The sequence below is a fragment of the Pan paniscus genome, chromosome 16, assembly GCF_029289425.2.
Source record: "Pan paniscus chromosome 16, NHGRI_mPanPan1-v2.0_pri, whole genome shotgun sequence".
NCBI classification, from domain to species: Eukaryota; Metazoa; Chordata; class Mammalia; order Primates; family Hominidae; genus Pan; species Pan paniscus.
In genome coordinates this window covers 88,314,832-88,329,579 of record NC_073265.2, presented here as the reverse complement: position 1 = coordinate 88,329,579, position 14,748 = coordinate 88,314,832, and the positions used below count along the sequence as shown (strand labels likewise).

General features: G+C 42.4%; 1 protein-coding gene across 5 annotated transcripts in view; it reads right to left on the bottom strand.

Annotated features, from left to right (window-relative positions):
• IGF1R (insulin like growth factor 1 receptor) overlaps positions 1–14,748 on the bottom strand; it is a 314,682-nt gene that overhangs the window by 180,927 nt on the left and 119,007 nt on the right. For 2 of the 5 annotated variants that reach the window (XM_055098446.2, XM_055098452.2), the window contains exon 1: positions 1–14,748. This exon is cut by the window's left edge and continues 37,259 nt beyond it; it is cut by the window's right edge and continues 15,697 nt beyond it. The exons of the other annotated variants lie outside the window; for them this stretch is intronic. The gene's annotated coding sequence lies outside the window, so the exon portion shown is untranslated. 5 annotated transcript variants of the gene reach the window in all.

Below are 14,748 nucleotides of genomic sequence, written 5' to 3'. Positions count from 1 at the left end.
GTAACCAGGCATGAAGGAGAGAGGAGAGATAGAAGGGAAGTAGGTGTACCTTTGTGGTGATGACATATATCCTTACTATATTAACGTCAATATCCTAGCTGTGATACTGTACTAGTTTCACAAAATGTTACTATTGGAGGAAAATGGTACATGGAATTACTCTTTATTATTTCTTGAAACTGCATGTGAATCTACAAGTATTTCAAAATAAATTTTTTAATGGGGGCGGGGGGAGGTCTCCCAACAACAAATAAATTAACTTGCCATCCTCCAGCAGCCTAGGCAGGCAGACAGCTTCTCGCAAATCACAGCATCATGATGTTGGGCCATCCAGATGTAGAACATATTCAGCCTGTGTGCTGCCACTTCATCAGGAAGTCACAGCTCCAAAAAGGTTAATTTTTAAGTCTCTATTTAGAAATCCTATCTTTAAGCCACATTGCTTTCTTAGCTCAAGGACTATTTCAGTTGTAACAGTTTAGGATTATACACTATGAAAACAATAAAAGGAGATCTTAAAATGAGCAATTACAGTAATTAGCACAAAAGAATTTCTAAGTCTATTATTGAGCAACTTTCTGAAGGAACAAGACTATTTTAAACTAAAAGAATGCATACCCAAGACATGTTTATTGCAGAGTTATTTGTAATACTAAAAAACTGGAAACAACTAAATGACTAATTTGGAGTGATTAAAGAAATCATGTCCATCATTCCAGCTTTATGCAATGGTTAAAAATGCATAAAGAGCAGGTCCGCAAGCACTGACAATAATTATAAGCAAGGTAAATTATTAAATTGAAAAAAGATACAGAACAATGCAAAAAGATAACCCCATTTAAGTATTTAAAATTATACAGTAGAACATATGCATATATAATATAAATAAATGAGAGAGTATTTTCAAAATTAGTTGTAATGAAGACTTCATGGGGAAGGGGATGGTGACATTTAAAATGTATTTTCATTGTAAAAAAAAAAATCAGAATTTACAAATTTAGATTTCTATCAATCATGATTAAAATAAGATGTTTTCCACTTAATTCAACATGGTAAACAAAGCTGCTTCCTTTCATCCCAAAATGGACATATTCAGGTTTTTATCCAAATGTGTTACTGAGTTTTGTTTCTTCTTTAAAAGTGTCTAGATTAGGGACTCACAAATTCAATTCTTTCAAGGAATACTACATATTAACAGGAAAGTTATTTGCTCAAATAGGTTTGAGAAATGCTATTTAAAACATAAACAGGAGACCAAGGCAGGAGGATCACCAGAGTCAGGAGTTCACAAGCAGACAGGGCAACACAGCAAGACTCCATCTCAAAAAAAATCAATAGGAGGGAAATAAGTAATCAGCCTTTTGCTGGGCTATGAAAACATTTTAGGCCAGTGCATGAAAAGATGCTCAGAGGATTTCAGAGTTCGAGAAATGTTGGACTACACTAACATTTAATGTAGTCTTGAACCTTAAGACTCTTAAACCTGGAATATCACAATGCTGTCCAAATTATCCATCAAGTCTACAAAGACAGGAAATAGACTGAATATAGCCCCAGTACCCCGGCACAGTAATAGCACATGGTACATAAGGAGCATGTGACATGCATATGCAAATAAGAGGTACAAAATATGCAAGGTAGATAAAGTTCTAAGTAGTTTACATATTTGCCCTATCTTGTTTATACTATTTACTAAAAAAGGCTAAATGTTATTAACTCATTATTTCTATTCAAAAAGCATTTGATAAATAGCAGAAATTCAGTCAAGTACTTACTACTTTACAAAAAGCTCAGGTAAATAAATATAAATGGAAAACTGAGAAACTAGGTTCCACTATAAGCAGAGTCTTCACCAGCTATGGGTAGCTCTAATGGAACAGTAAAATCTTCTAATGGATTTAAATACGATCTGATGTGCCACATTAGTAATTTAATTTGGAGGGACATTTATTTCTAGCAAAAGTGATCAGGCAAGTCCCTTCTACACCCTAACCCATTTCTTTTTTGCCCCCAATTTTAAACCTGCCTCACTATTAAAGCTTCAAGACAAACTCTACAATCATTTTATCAAGCTCCAAACAAGCTGCAGAAGTACTGAAATTGTTTTTAAATTATAAATCAATTTGGGAAGAAGTGACATTGATAATATTCCAGTTTCTCACCTAGAGAAAATGGCATTTCGCTTCATTTAAATCTCTTTTTCTTTATTTTGAAACAGGGTCTCGCTCTGTCATCCAGGCTGGAGTACAGTGGCACAAATGTGGCTCACTGTAGTCTTGACCTCCTAGGCTCAAGTAGTCCTTCCACCTCAGCCTCCTGAGAATTGGACATGACAATTGTATGCCACGACTCCCGGCTAATTTTTGTTTTGTTTTGTTTTTTTAAGAGACAAAGCTTGCCATGTTGCCCAGGCTGGTAAATCTTCTTTTCTACATTGTTCAGTAAGATTGTGTAGATTTTCTGTAAATACATCCTGCAAGTTTCCTATTAGAATTACTTCTTGTTATCTGGATTGTTTAATTAAAAAGAAATGCAGTTTTATTACTTCCAAAAACATTAAGCAATTCACTTATCTATCTAAACCGTAAGGAGATCCTTAAAGAGATAGACTGCCTAAAGTGAATAGTGAGGCATGATTTATAATTAGTATGTTAATTTCATCTGTAAATAGGAAACTATAAAACTTTTCAAGGTAGTTTAAAAAATTCCATCAAGTAGATTACATATTCACCTTACAATTTTATTTACTCTTTTTTTTTTTTTTGAGACAGAGTTTCATTCTTTTTGCCCAGGCTGGAGTGCAATGATGCAATCTTGGCTCTCCGCAACCTCCACCTCCCGGGTTCAAGCGATTCTCCTGCCTCAGCCTCCTGAGTAGCTGGGATTACAGGCATGCGCCACCACTGTGGCTAATTTTGTATTTTTAGTAGAGATGAGGTTTCTCCATGTTGGTCAGGCTGGTCTTGAACTCTCAACCTCAGGTGATCCACCCGCCTCAGCCTCCCAAAGTGCTGGGATTACAGATGTGAGCCACCACACCCGGCCTACTCTCTTAATTTAAACAACTATTAAATGAGACAATACACTGCAAAGCACTTAGAAAAGTGCCTGACACAGGAATAAGTTTTCTTTTTTCTTTTATTTATTTTTTTATTATACTTTAAGTTTTCAATAAATGTGAATGTTTGTTATTACATAAATTAAAAAAAAAAAATAGCCACCTGGCTCCATTCTTGGCCACAAACTCTGAAGAGGTGGAGTTAAAGTGTGTGAGGTATGTCGGATAACCTCCCATGCAAGTCACTACCACAGCTGACATCCCGGAGCCAGAGAACCTGATGAATGTCTTCAATGGTCACAGCTGAAAAGGGAACTAACTCCAGATCCCCAGGCTGACTTGCCCTCCGAGCCTGGAGGGCAAACTCTGCTAATTAACTCTCTTTGCTTGGGTTCGCCTCTGTCATCTTCACCCCTGTGCCAACAGGATGTCTCCACAGATAGCCTGCTCTCGGGTGCCCTCTACTGGAGGGCTGTGGTTCCAGAGTTGCTCCAGCCTCGGACTCGGCTCCCCGCAGATGGAATGTCCTCCAGGGAGAGGCTCGAGTCAAGTGCTAATGTGTTGTCAACCTTTGACTCCAGAGAAGCGGATTATATGATGTAATGATAGTTCCGCATCAGAAAAGATTTTGAAACACGTAGCTCAAAACAGTAAAATTTCACAGTGATTATCTGAAACTGAAGTAGTCCAAACCGCTGACGGTGTAACCTGAGCAACTTGTTTTAACTCCTCTGAGGCTGTTTCCTCATCTGTACAGTGGGAATAGCAGTACTTACCTAACCAGGCTGAGGATTAAATGAATTAGTATCTGTAAAGTGCTTAGAATAGTACACAGCACAGAGCAGTGTTCTTAAATATTTCTTGAAAAAATTAATAAAGGAGAAGCCTACCTTAAACCTTCAGAGAAAATCTGAAGTCGAAATTTTTAAAAGCTAAATTTTAGAATCAATTGCATTTTAAAGTCATCATGAAACATGAGGTTGCTGCTACACAGTCACTTGTGCTGGATTATATAACAGGTGAAAACTTATTCTCTTGGGAATTTCCAGAACTCTGTGGCACAGCCAAAATACACCGACCTTGAATACACTGTTCTAGAACAAAGTGGATGTACTGAACACTGAATTGATGTTACTACTTCGTACCAAGCACACAGCACTGAATGCTCTCACGCTCAATTACCTGACAGTGATGCTAGTAAGAATAAAACATAATTTTTAATCTTATTTAAAGTGTAGTATGCACTCCCAGAGTACTTACAAGAAACTACTCTTCTGCTTTTCATGGATATCTATTCATAAGAAGTAAGACAGCTGGTTTTGGGGCTGGTGGTGGGTTTTTCCATTGTTTTCAAAAGACAGAGGGCTATGCATATGCTGACTTCCAAAGAGGCTATCATCAGTCACCGGAAATCCACAGAAAAGGTCACTGCCGGAGATCTGCCATGTGTGATCCACCCACTCTCACTTCAAGGCCACTAGCACCACTACCAGGCTGACGCAAGGCCCCTGGGAAGGTGGCCCAGTGCAGGACAGACACAAAAGGGACCACAGTCAAGGAGCAGCCTTACTTTCTCACCTCACCCAAGATACAGAGCTATGGGCCAAGGGAGGGTAAATCAGGATATGGCCACCCAGGCCAGGGCTGCCCCCACTCCTCAACCCTGCTCCCCTGGAGAAAGACCGTACTCTTGTCGAGGGCCCTGTGGGTGAGAAAGAGCTAGAGGGCCACTGTGACCACTGGGTTTCTGCACCATTTGGCTAATGAAAACCATGACCCTCTCTGGGTCTCAGTCTTCTCATCTGTGAAGTGGAGGGATAGGCAAAATGACATGAATAACAGAATGAGTGACTATAACCCAAGCCCACAGCTTAGTGTCAAGGATTGTGAGAACGAAGCAAAAGGCATCAAGCACTCTGAATTGTTCAAATAATGAAGATGATGCCCACAAAGACAGATAGAACATGCCTCACAGCTTCTCAGTTTTCCTACGACTGAGATAACCAGTCACCATGTGGCATGACTCCAAGGACCACGTACAGGCTTTGCATCTTCTGTGAAGGCTTCAGTTGCCCTTGGGGATACATCGCCGATCTGTCCACCAACACTCTCTCATGTTCTCAGGACATAATTACCTATTTCTGTTCTATCCTCACCCCCTAAAAGATTAGTCTAGAACCTGTTCTTATTAAGCTCTGCATTGTCATTGCTGAACACTCTGTCATGCAGTAGGTGCTCAATAAATACCTAACCCCCGTACACACATCAAAAACAAAAAAGCATCTACGGGTCTTTATACTGTAAGGTTTTACTTTCTTCTCCCCTACTTCCCTACTATTGGTCCCTCCATCTAGACCTTACCATCTGCAGTGGTCTACACTTGGGACCCTTACAGTAAACGTGTGCCACTTCTCTGAAAAGTCATGCAGCTGCTCCCAGCTCCGTCTCTGCATGACCAGGCAAGTGAGTGCAGACCTCATCTTACATCTGTGTGGTTCTCTTTTCTGTAGGCTGAAATGCTGCTCTCCCCATCAACTGTGAGGATGCACTTGCTGCCCTCTTGCCCACCATGGTATGGGGCCTGGAGAGCTACGTTTGTGTCTGCTCTGACTTTGGACAGCCCCCAGAGGGGTCATTCCTCGGCAGCTCATTCCATCACTGAGATGTGCTGAGATCCCAGAGCCGCCTGCACCCCTGAGGTTCCTCTTTGGTCATCATTCCTTGCTTGGACTTCTTTAGAAGTCTAGAGACTTCCGAGGTCGGTGAGCAGACTGTGTCCTTAACCAGCATTTTGTTTCTCAGGGCCTCCCCGGGCCCCTCACCACCTCCCTCTCAGACTCCCAAACCCTGGAACTGAATTCAAGGCAACCTTCTTCCCTCTTTGAAAGGTTTAACAAACAGCGTCTAAACTTTAACCTTGGCAAGTACATTAACCAAGTTCCAGGTCACATGAATTAACGGATGGCCCACTTAAAACAAACCACACTGAGTAGCTACGAGGAATGCCTCCACTGCGGCAAGTGCAAAATCCAAGTGAAGGCCCTGATCAGCAAATTGAGCGTGCTTCAGGACACCCGCCCCTCCTGCCTGGCCCCCTGCCGCTGCAGCAACACATGTGAACTGACACGGTATCTGAGCACACCCCTGAGCACACCCCGGGAAACAGACCGCAGCCCTCCCTGGCGCCCAGTGATTACAGGCCAAGGCTGAAAGCAGCAACAAGAACCAAGAAACAAAGCCTTCTGTGAAACCAGAAACCACACAAGGTCACAAAAACAGCAAGAACTTGTAAATCCTGAAAACCCTTCAGTGAGGAATTTTCCTAAGCACCTGTGTCCAGCTCTGAAACAACAGTGGCTTGACACATACCTGAGACGATGAGAGCACAAATCCAGCCGCCCCTCCGGAAAGACCATTCAAGGTCACGGTCGTTTTAAGATGTGGTTCTCTTTAGGGCTTATCTGTGGAAAAACATCCAAGGCACAGACCAAACAGCTGCTTTGAAAACACACTCAAGACAGGCCACATCCTTGCACACCGCTGAGGCCTCAGGTGAGAGGCGGTGGAGGTGAGCGCTGCCCAGCACTGATGTCTGGTAATGGCAGGTAGGGGAACTTCACGTGCACCTATGTTATTTCAGAGCCTGGGCTCAACAGGGAGGTAGGGGGAAGGAGGGAAGAGGCTCTTAAAAATAATGCTGACAAAATCAAGTACCAAGAACACAAGTGTCCTGATAACTAGTAAGTTTCTTTTTTAAAGAAATAAAATCTGGCTGGGCGCAGTGGCTCACACCTGTAATCCCAGCACTTTGGGAGGCCAAGGCGCGTGGATCATCTGAGGTCAGGAGTTCAAGACCGGTCTGGCCAACATGGCAAAACCCCATCTCTACTACCAATACAAAAAATCAGCCCGGCATGGTGGCACATGCCCATAGACCCTGTTACTCAGAAGGCCGAGGCAGGAGAATTGCTGGAACCCGGGAGGCGGAGTTTGCAGTGACCTGAGATCACACCACTGCACTCCAGCCTGGGCGACAGAGTGAGACTCCATCTCAAAAGAAATAAATAAATAAATAATAAAAAATAATTAAATTAAAATAAATAAATAAAAATTTCTCTTGCCCCTTCCACCCTCCCTTCGGGAGTTTAAGGAAAATCACCACAAAAGAGAAAACCAAAGTCAGTCAAAAGCTGCTTAAAGGATGTGCAATTACATGTGATTGAGAAAGTCTGTATGATTAAAGCCAGAAAGAAGGCTGCGTACTTGGCAAATACTAGGCACTGTATTTAGGCAAATATTCTTTCAACTATCAGTCTCTTCCTCCCACAACACACCTCCCTAATTTGCAAAGATTTGTTTAATAGACCAGTGGTTCTCAAAGTGTGGTCCCAGACCCCAAACAGGATCACATGGGAACTTGACAGAAATGCAAATTCTCATCATCCAACCAGCCCGAGACCTGCTGAATCGGAAACCCTGGGGTGGGGCCCAGCCCTGTGAGCTTTAACAAGCAACCCAGGGGATTCTGACCTGGGAGACCCACTGTCCTCTGCCTGGATCCTTCAGTGCGGACCAGGGACCCAGCACCAGCAGGGGCCACAGGCACAGAAGCCAGGTGTCGCTCTGATCCTTATAGCTGCAGAGGTGGCCAAAGACCCCTCCCCAGCTGCTTCCCCCACAAGTGGGGGCTTGGGACACATCCCAGGTGGCATAGCTGTGGTGGTGGCAGTGGTAGGAGGCCCAGGTTGAGACATGAGGGGAAGAACAATGTCTAAGGCAATGGTCCCTGAACTTGTTTGCACAAGGTACTCACCCAGAAGCCTCGAAAACACGGATGCCCAGTCCCACCCCTGGAAACGGTGATTCAGTTGGTCTAGAGGTGGGGGTGGCAGCCTGGCTTTGGAATTGTCAAAGCTCCCCAGGTGATAATAATGTGCAAACAAGTTTAGATCTGCCTACAGTCTTGTGACTGTTAAAACAGAGATGGGGCAGGACACAAAAGGCACCTTCCATGTGGAGGTGGAGGGGAGTGAGGCAATGGTCCCGCTTGCTACAGCAGGGAGGACTTGGCCTGACCCAGCTGGGGGTCATCCATTTTTGAGTGCTCCAGGGGCCTGGAACCAGCAAGGGCTTGATGCACATGGACTCAGGTATTATAACCTATTTTCCCTCTAAGGACTCTGGGACTAAGGCAGGTTATAATTAACCTCCAAGTCAGACAACCTCCAGTGGAGCCAGGACTCAAACCTGGGACTGCCCAGCTGGAGAAGGAGTCTGGTTCCAGGTTCCTGAGCTACGTAACTAGTAAGTGAGACCCTACCTCCAGTTCCCTGATGTAATATCCAATAATGAGCCGAGTACTACTCATCTTCCTTTTAAATTTAATTGTGGGAAAATATCCATAACAAAATTTACCGTTTTAACCATTTTTAAGTACAGAGTGCAGCAATGTTAAGTAAGTTCACACTGTTGTACAACATCACTGCCAGCCACCTCCAGAACTTCTTCCATCTTGCAAAAGTGAAACCATCACTCCACTCCCTTCCCCAAACCACCCCCCACCCCCCACCACCGCAGTCATCATTCTGTTTTCTGTCTCTGAATGCGACTACTCCAGGGAACCTCATCTAAATGAAATCACAGAGTATTTGTCCTTTTGTGACTGGCTGATTTCACTTGGCATCATGTCCTCAAGGTTCATTCACGCTGTTGCATGTGTCAGAATGTCCTTCCTTTTTAGGACTGAATAATATTCTATATTTCTTCTTAAAGAAACAATTCTCAACTTTAAAATCTAAACTCTATAGTCAAACCCTGCATTTTCCATGCCTAAAAGCATAGACACTGCAGTCCCTGTGCAATCAATGGTAAATACATCCTTCAGTCTTTTGTGGGGAAATTTGCAATATGTTCTCCATTTTTTATCTGTCTTGTATTTTGGCCTCTAATTCAGACCAGAAGAATCTACTTTACAACTGAATCACAAGGGATCCGAGATGGGTGCTGTAGCCAACGTGACTTAACAGGCAGCATTTCTAAGCACAGGAGAGAGAGAACTTGATCTGATTTGAAGGGATTCAGGAAAGGCTCATAAAGCTTCAGTGAATGTCCCCCGCTTCTAAGATCCTCTTCTTTTTGTCACAGCATGATGTCTAAACCCACAGCATAGTTCTTCAGCTATTTCTGAATTGCTGAGATTAACCAAAAACCAATCCCAAAGAGATAAAAATAATTGATTCAAACTGAGTATACAATAAAGGGGATTTATTTCCTTAAAACTGGAAAAAATACAAAAATAGGGTAGGTTTCAGGCACAGTTTATTCTGGGCTACTATTGCGGTTGTCAGTGATTGTACCAATCCTGTCTCTCACCCCACAATGGCTTTGTCCTTAGGCTGGCTTCCCCCCGGATCACAAGATGTCGTCAGACACCTACTGGAGCTATGTGGATCCTTATTCACACTCAGAGAGAGCACTGCTTCCCAGAGCCACCAAACCACAGTTCTGAGCAGCGTTCTAAGGGACCAACCTGAACTGTGGCCAGGAAATGCCTCCCTGCTGATTACAGTGTGGGGTACAGTCCATCTTTTGGGGAGGGGAGGACGCTCTAATGCTAGTTGGGGTTAATTTCACTCAAAATGTGTGGCTGCTATGCAGTGCAGATAAGAGTGGTCCCCAGAACAAAATCTGGGCGCTGTGAGCAAAAGGAAATGGTTGCTGATCCATGTCCCCCAAGGCACCCCATGGCTCGAGTAATGCTCCATGTTAATCCTTGTGCTAAAACTGCACATACTTCTTGAGAATGCCTTGTTTGGAGTAGTAAGCAATCTAGCATTTTAACTTTTTCCCCTCTCAAGGAATTGATTTGTCCCTTGTGATCCCATTAATGTTTGCAGATGCCTTGATCTTCATTAATTATGTGAATTTTTGTAAAGCTGAACATTGAAGCCAACAGCAGCCATACTTCTCTTTTAGGAAAATGGCAGCCACTCTGAGCCTCGAGGTTTACACAGCCCCCAACACTCTCTGGATGGGACTGTACATGCAGCATGGGGGTCATCTGAGCCACCAGCTACTCATCTTGTATAGAAACAAAACAAAAAAGAACTGAGTACAGTAACCAAGGAAGAAAATCATAAAAGTTCACACGCTGGAAACAACTTTCTAATTCTCTTATCTATACTTGGCCACAGATGAGCTAAGAATCATCACCAGTAGTTAACTCAAGAGAGGCATGCAAATATGTGGTAAGATGCTATAATTTTGAGGTTAGAAAATAAATCCACGTATTTATAACTTAAACAGTGATTTGAATCAAGGAGTATTAATGACTGTACCCTTAGAAAAAGAATGATTCTAACCACTTACCCTTCAGCACCCAACCCCTATCAAAAGCAAACATATTCTGTGATAACAAACATCATAATATCATCTTTATTTGTCTGCCCTGGAAAAAACACCAAATCATGACTGGTGTTCCTGTTATTGATTCCTCCCCAACAAGAAAAAAAAAAAAAAAAGTGACCTTTTGGCTGGGCACAGTGGCTAGTGCCTATAATCTCACCTCTTCAAAAGTAAAAAAAAAAAGTTAAAAAAAAAACTTGGCTGGGCGTGGTGGTGCACATATACAGTTCTAGCTGCTAGAGAGGCTGAGGGAGGACTGTTTGAGCCCAGGAGTTCGAGGCTTCAGTGAGCTATGATTGTGCCACTGTGCTCCAGCCTGGCCAACAGAGACCTAGTTCTTAAAATAACAATGATAATAATAATAATTTTTAAGTGGCCTCTTGAATGAAGTCTTCCTTCATGTTTATTTTTTACAAACCTTTCTTAGGTTCAGAACAGCTTGTTCAATATTGATTTCATAGAACAGAGCCGACCACACTATGAGAACTCAATTTGAAAACAACAGTGTATCAAAAATATCAGTGATTTTCAAAAAGTTCCTCTTTTCCAGACTAGAAATTATTAATCAAAAAATTATGAATTAGTAGTTTTTAGTAAAGTTGGTATTTCACCAATTTTGTTAAGTCAGAAAACTCCTTATAAACACCTGTTTCATGTTTTCAGAAATTTTCAAATGATTCCACAGTTGCTACATGGTCAAGAAAGAAAAACTTCATGCTTTTACTTCAATTAGAATTCTCTGTTCGCAGTTTGGGGGTCTCACTGGCCAGTGTGTGTATGAGAACTTGAGGGATGTATGCACTTTAGAGCTCAGCTGTGCAAGCTGGGCTTTCCTTACCTACGCTGCTATAAACATACTGCTAGAGGAGGGACATTTAAGCTACTCTCATGCTGCTACAAGATTAAATGCCTCCCTACCTATTTAAAAAAAAAAATGTCAGTGGAGAAGAAGGAAGGAGGGAGGGAAGGAAACTCAGCTTGAACGTCAGTAACTTGATAAGCATGCTGCTGATAAAGAACACCCTGGACTTTGTAGCAATTGCCAATAACCAAACCAATAAGCAAACAATCCAAACTTAACCGTAACCTTAAATTTTTTTCCCTTTTCATGTTTCATTTGAACATGAAAATGTTCAAATCTCTTCCATACGTTGTTATTCATAAGTGAGCTGCAGGGGGAAACCCAAGCCTAGATGTAAGATACACTCTTTTCAACATGCATGCAGGCCTCCCCAGTGATGTCTCTGGAGGCATATTCTGACCAGATCAACTGCCTCACCTGCGACATCGCCGTTTACTGGGTCTCACTATATATAAATAACTTCTCTGCTTACTCACTAAAGCCTTGTGCAGGTCCCTCTTACCTCCTCAAATACGTCCACATGTGTAAGCACACATATCTGCACATCGGTTTGCTTTATTCACAGGAATCTGAGAACCCCTACGAAACGGCAGTGAGGAAGGGGAGAGAGGGTGGAATGGGTACCAGAAGGGAAATAGGAAGACAATGTACAGGAAAACAACAACAACAACAAAAATCCTAAGGAGTTGTGTTCTCCAAAGAACTAAATGTAAATGGTCCCAGCACACATTAGAAAAACAGGAGCAGCAGGGGGTATGTGTTAGTCATCTTTCTGAGCTCCACGTGGGTGCTTGGATGGAGGGATGAATGATGAATGGAATACACAAACAGTGCCACGACTGACTCCCCCTCCGTGAAGACCCCATTAGATTCCAAGGTGCACTTCCTCATGCAACAACAATCCAACTCTCACCAACAATCCTCATTCGAAGTTTCATCCACAGAACAAAGTTCTCAGTAGCAATTCTCCACCTTTAAATGTTCAAAAGTACTGCCATGGGGACTAAGAAGACACAACTGGGACCTTTTTATTGACTGTTGATCTAAAGTTTTAGGGATCAGAAGTCTCTGAGAATGTGGTGACTTTTGGGGACCCTTCTACCAAGAAAAATGCATACAGACGAATTTTGACACAATTTTGACATAGTGGACACTCAGGATTCCATGTTGGAAAGGAATTCGAACTTAGATCCCTGCCGGCAAGTAGAACCAGGACACGGCCGGGAGCGGGAGGGACCTGAGAGACAGTGATTGCTGCCTGTTGACAGCTAACGGCCAACTTACACAGATTCCCCACACCCTAAAACCATCCCTGGTCTTCCCTGTCAAAAGGTTCTCAGCTTAAAAATCTATGCCTACACCTATGTCTTCCCCTTTATTTTTTATTGATGTGTGATATTTGTACATATTTATGGGGTTAATATGATATTTTGAAACATGTATGCAATGTATAATGATCAGAATAATTAGGATATCCATCATTTCAAACATGTATCCTTTCTATGTGTTGGGAACATTTCTAACCTTCTAGCTATTTGGAAATATACAGTAAATTACTGTTAACGATAGTCACCCTATTAGAATGTATTCCCTCTATCTAACTGAATGTTTGTACTCATTCTCTACCCCTCTTCATCGCCCCCTTTCCCAGTCTCTGGTAACCATCACTCTACTCTCTACCTCCAAGAGATCAACTTTTTTTGCTCCCACGTATACGTGAGAACACGCAATATCTGTCTTTGCCTTCCTCTAACTTTTAATCCCAGCAGAGAGACATTCATTCAGCGCATGGTCACACTCATTATCATCTGGAAGTCAGAGTGACATGGTGGACACCCAGGATTCCACACTGGAAAGAATCCCAATTTAGATCCCCGTCAGAGAGCAAAACCAGGGCAGAGCCAGGAGGGGAAGAGACTTGAGAGGCAGCAAGTGCTGACTGTTGACAGCTAATGGCCAACTCAGGAGATCTACAGAGAACAAGGAAGCAACCGAAGACCACAGAGAGGCTAAGACAAAGACGGGAGATTAACACTCACCGGAATAATCCAGCAGACGGAAGGGGATGGAAAATCTCAAATCCTGCTTTAAAGAAATTTTGCCTGGAAAAACCTTTGAGCATGTGCCATGTACAAGTTTAAATAAGCAAGACAAACAGCTATGGCTAATAAGTGTAAAAGCAGTGCTACTGATAAGAAAATAGAAGAGAATGACAAATTCCCAGGCAAAATGAGATACAGAAAATAACCATGTCAACAATGTACAACAGAACTGTCGATAAGTCCCCTCCATATCCTGGTCTAATTAAACCCTTTCTCACAAATGCCAGCAATCAATAACAAATTATTTCTTATTCAATGTGGACTTCAGTTTTAATTACTAGCAGTACAACACGCTGTGATTCTGAGAGCATCTGATCTGCTTGATTATACTTCTTACCAAGTCTAAAAGAATGACATGATGACATAGTGTCTTCTTTCCTTTCCTCACCTGTAGCACTGTTGTTGGACCGAGGCCTTAGAAGGCCCCCTGGGAGCAGCTGATGCAGACAGCTTTATGAGTTCTTACAGAAAAAGAACAAAAGGAAGTTAGCAGACAAGGTGAGAATGAGTTAACTTCCATTCATTTTTTAACACCTTATACCCCTTAGAGCAAAAATAGGTGAGTTTGGAAATGCTTTAAAGGCCTTAAGCGACTTAAGCAACGAAACACAATGCCTATCCCTTCATGGACAAATTAGCCACAAGGTACATACCACAAAGGTACAGAAATGTTACTCTTTGATGCTATTTGCTTACAAAGAAGATCAAGAATCCTCCTGTCTAAAAATGTTCAAGCACTGAAAGAAATACATATTTATACACTTAAAACTGTTGCTGATTATTTTGATTTAGAGATTTTATGTCAAAGAGTTAAAATAACAGGTCAAATAAATTATTTTTGCATCAAATATTAAGTGGATTTGCATTTCACACTGTCTAGATGTATTAATATGGAAGCTCTGGGAGACCAGGGTTGTGAGGTTTTTTTGTTGTTGTTGTGTTTTTTTTTTTTTTTTTTTTGAGACGGAATCTCGCTCTGTCACCCAGGTTGGAGTGCAGTGGTGTGATCTCCGCTCACTGCAACCTCCGCCTCCTGGGCTCACGCCATTCTCCTGCCTCAGCCTCCCGAGTAGCTGGGACTACAGGCGCCCGACACCGCGCCCGGCTTTTTTTTTTTTTTTTTTTGTATTTTTAGTAGAGACGGGGTTTCACCGTGTTAGCCAGGATGGTCTCGATCTCCTGACCTCGTGATCTGCCCACCTCAGCCTCCCAAAGTGCTGGGATTACAGGCATGAGCCACCATGCCCAGTTGTGGGCATTTTTTTTTTTTTTTGAGATGGAGTCTCGCTTTGTCACCCAGGCTGGAGTGCAGTGGTGCGATC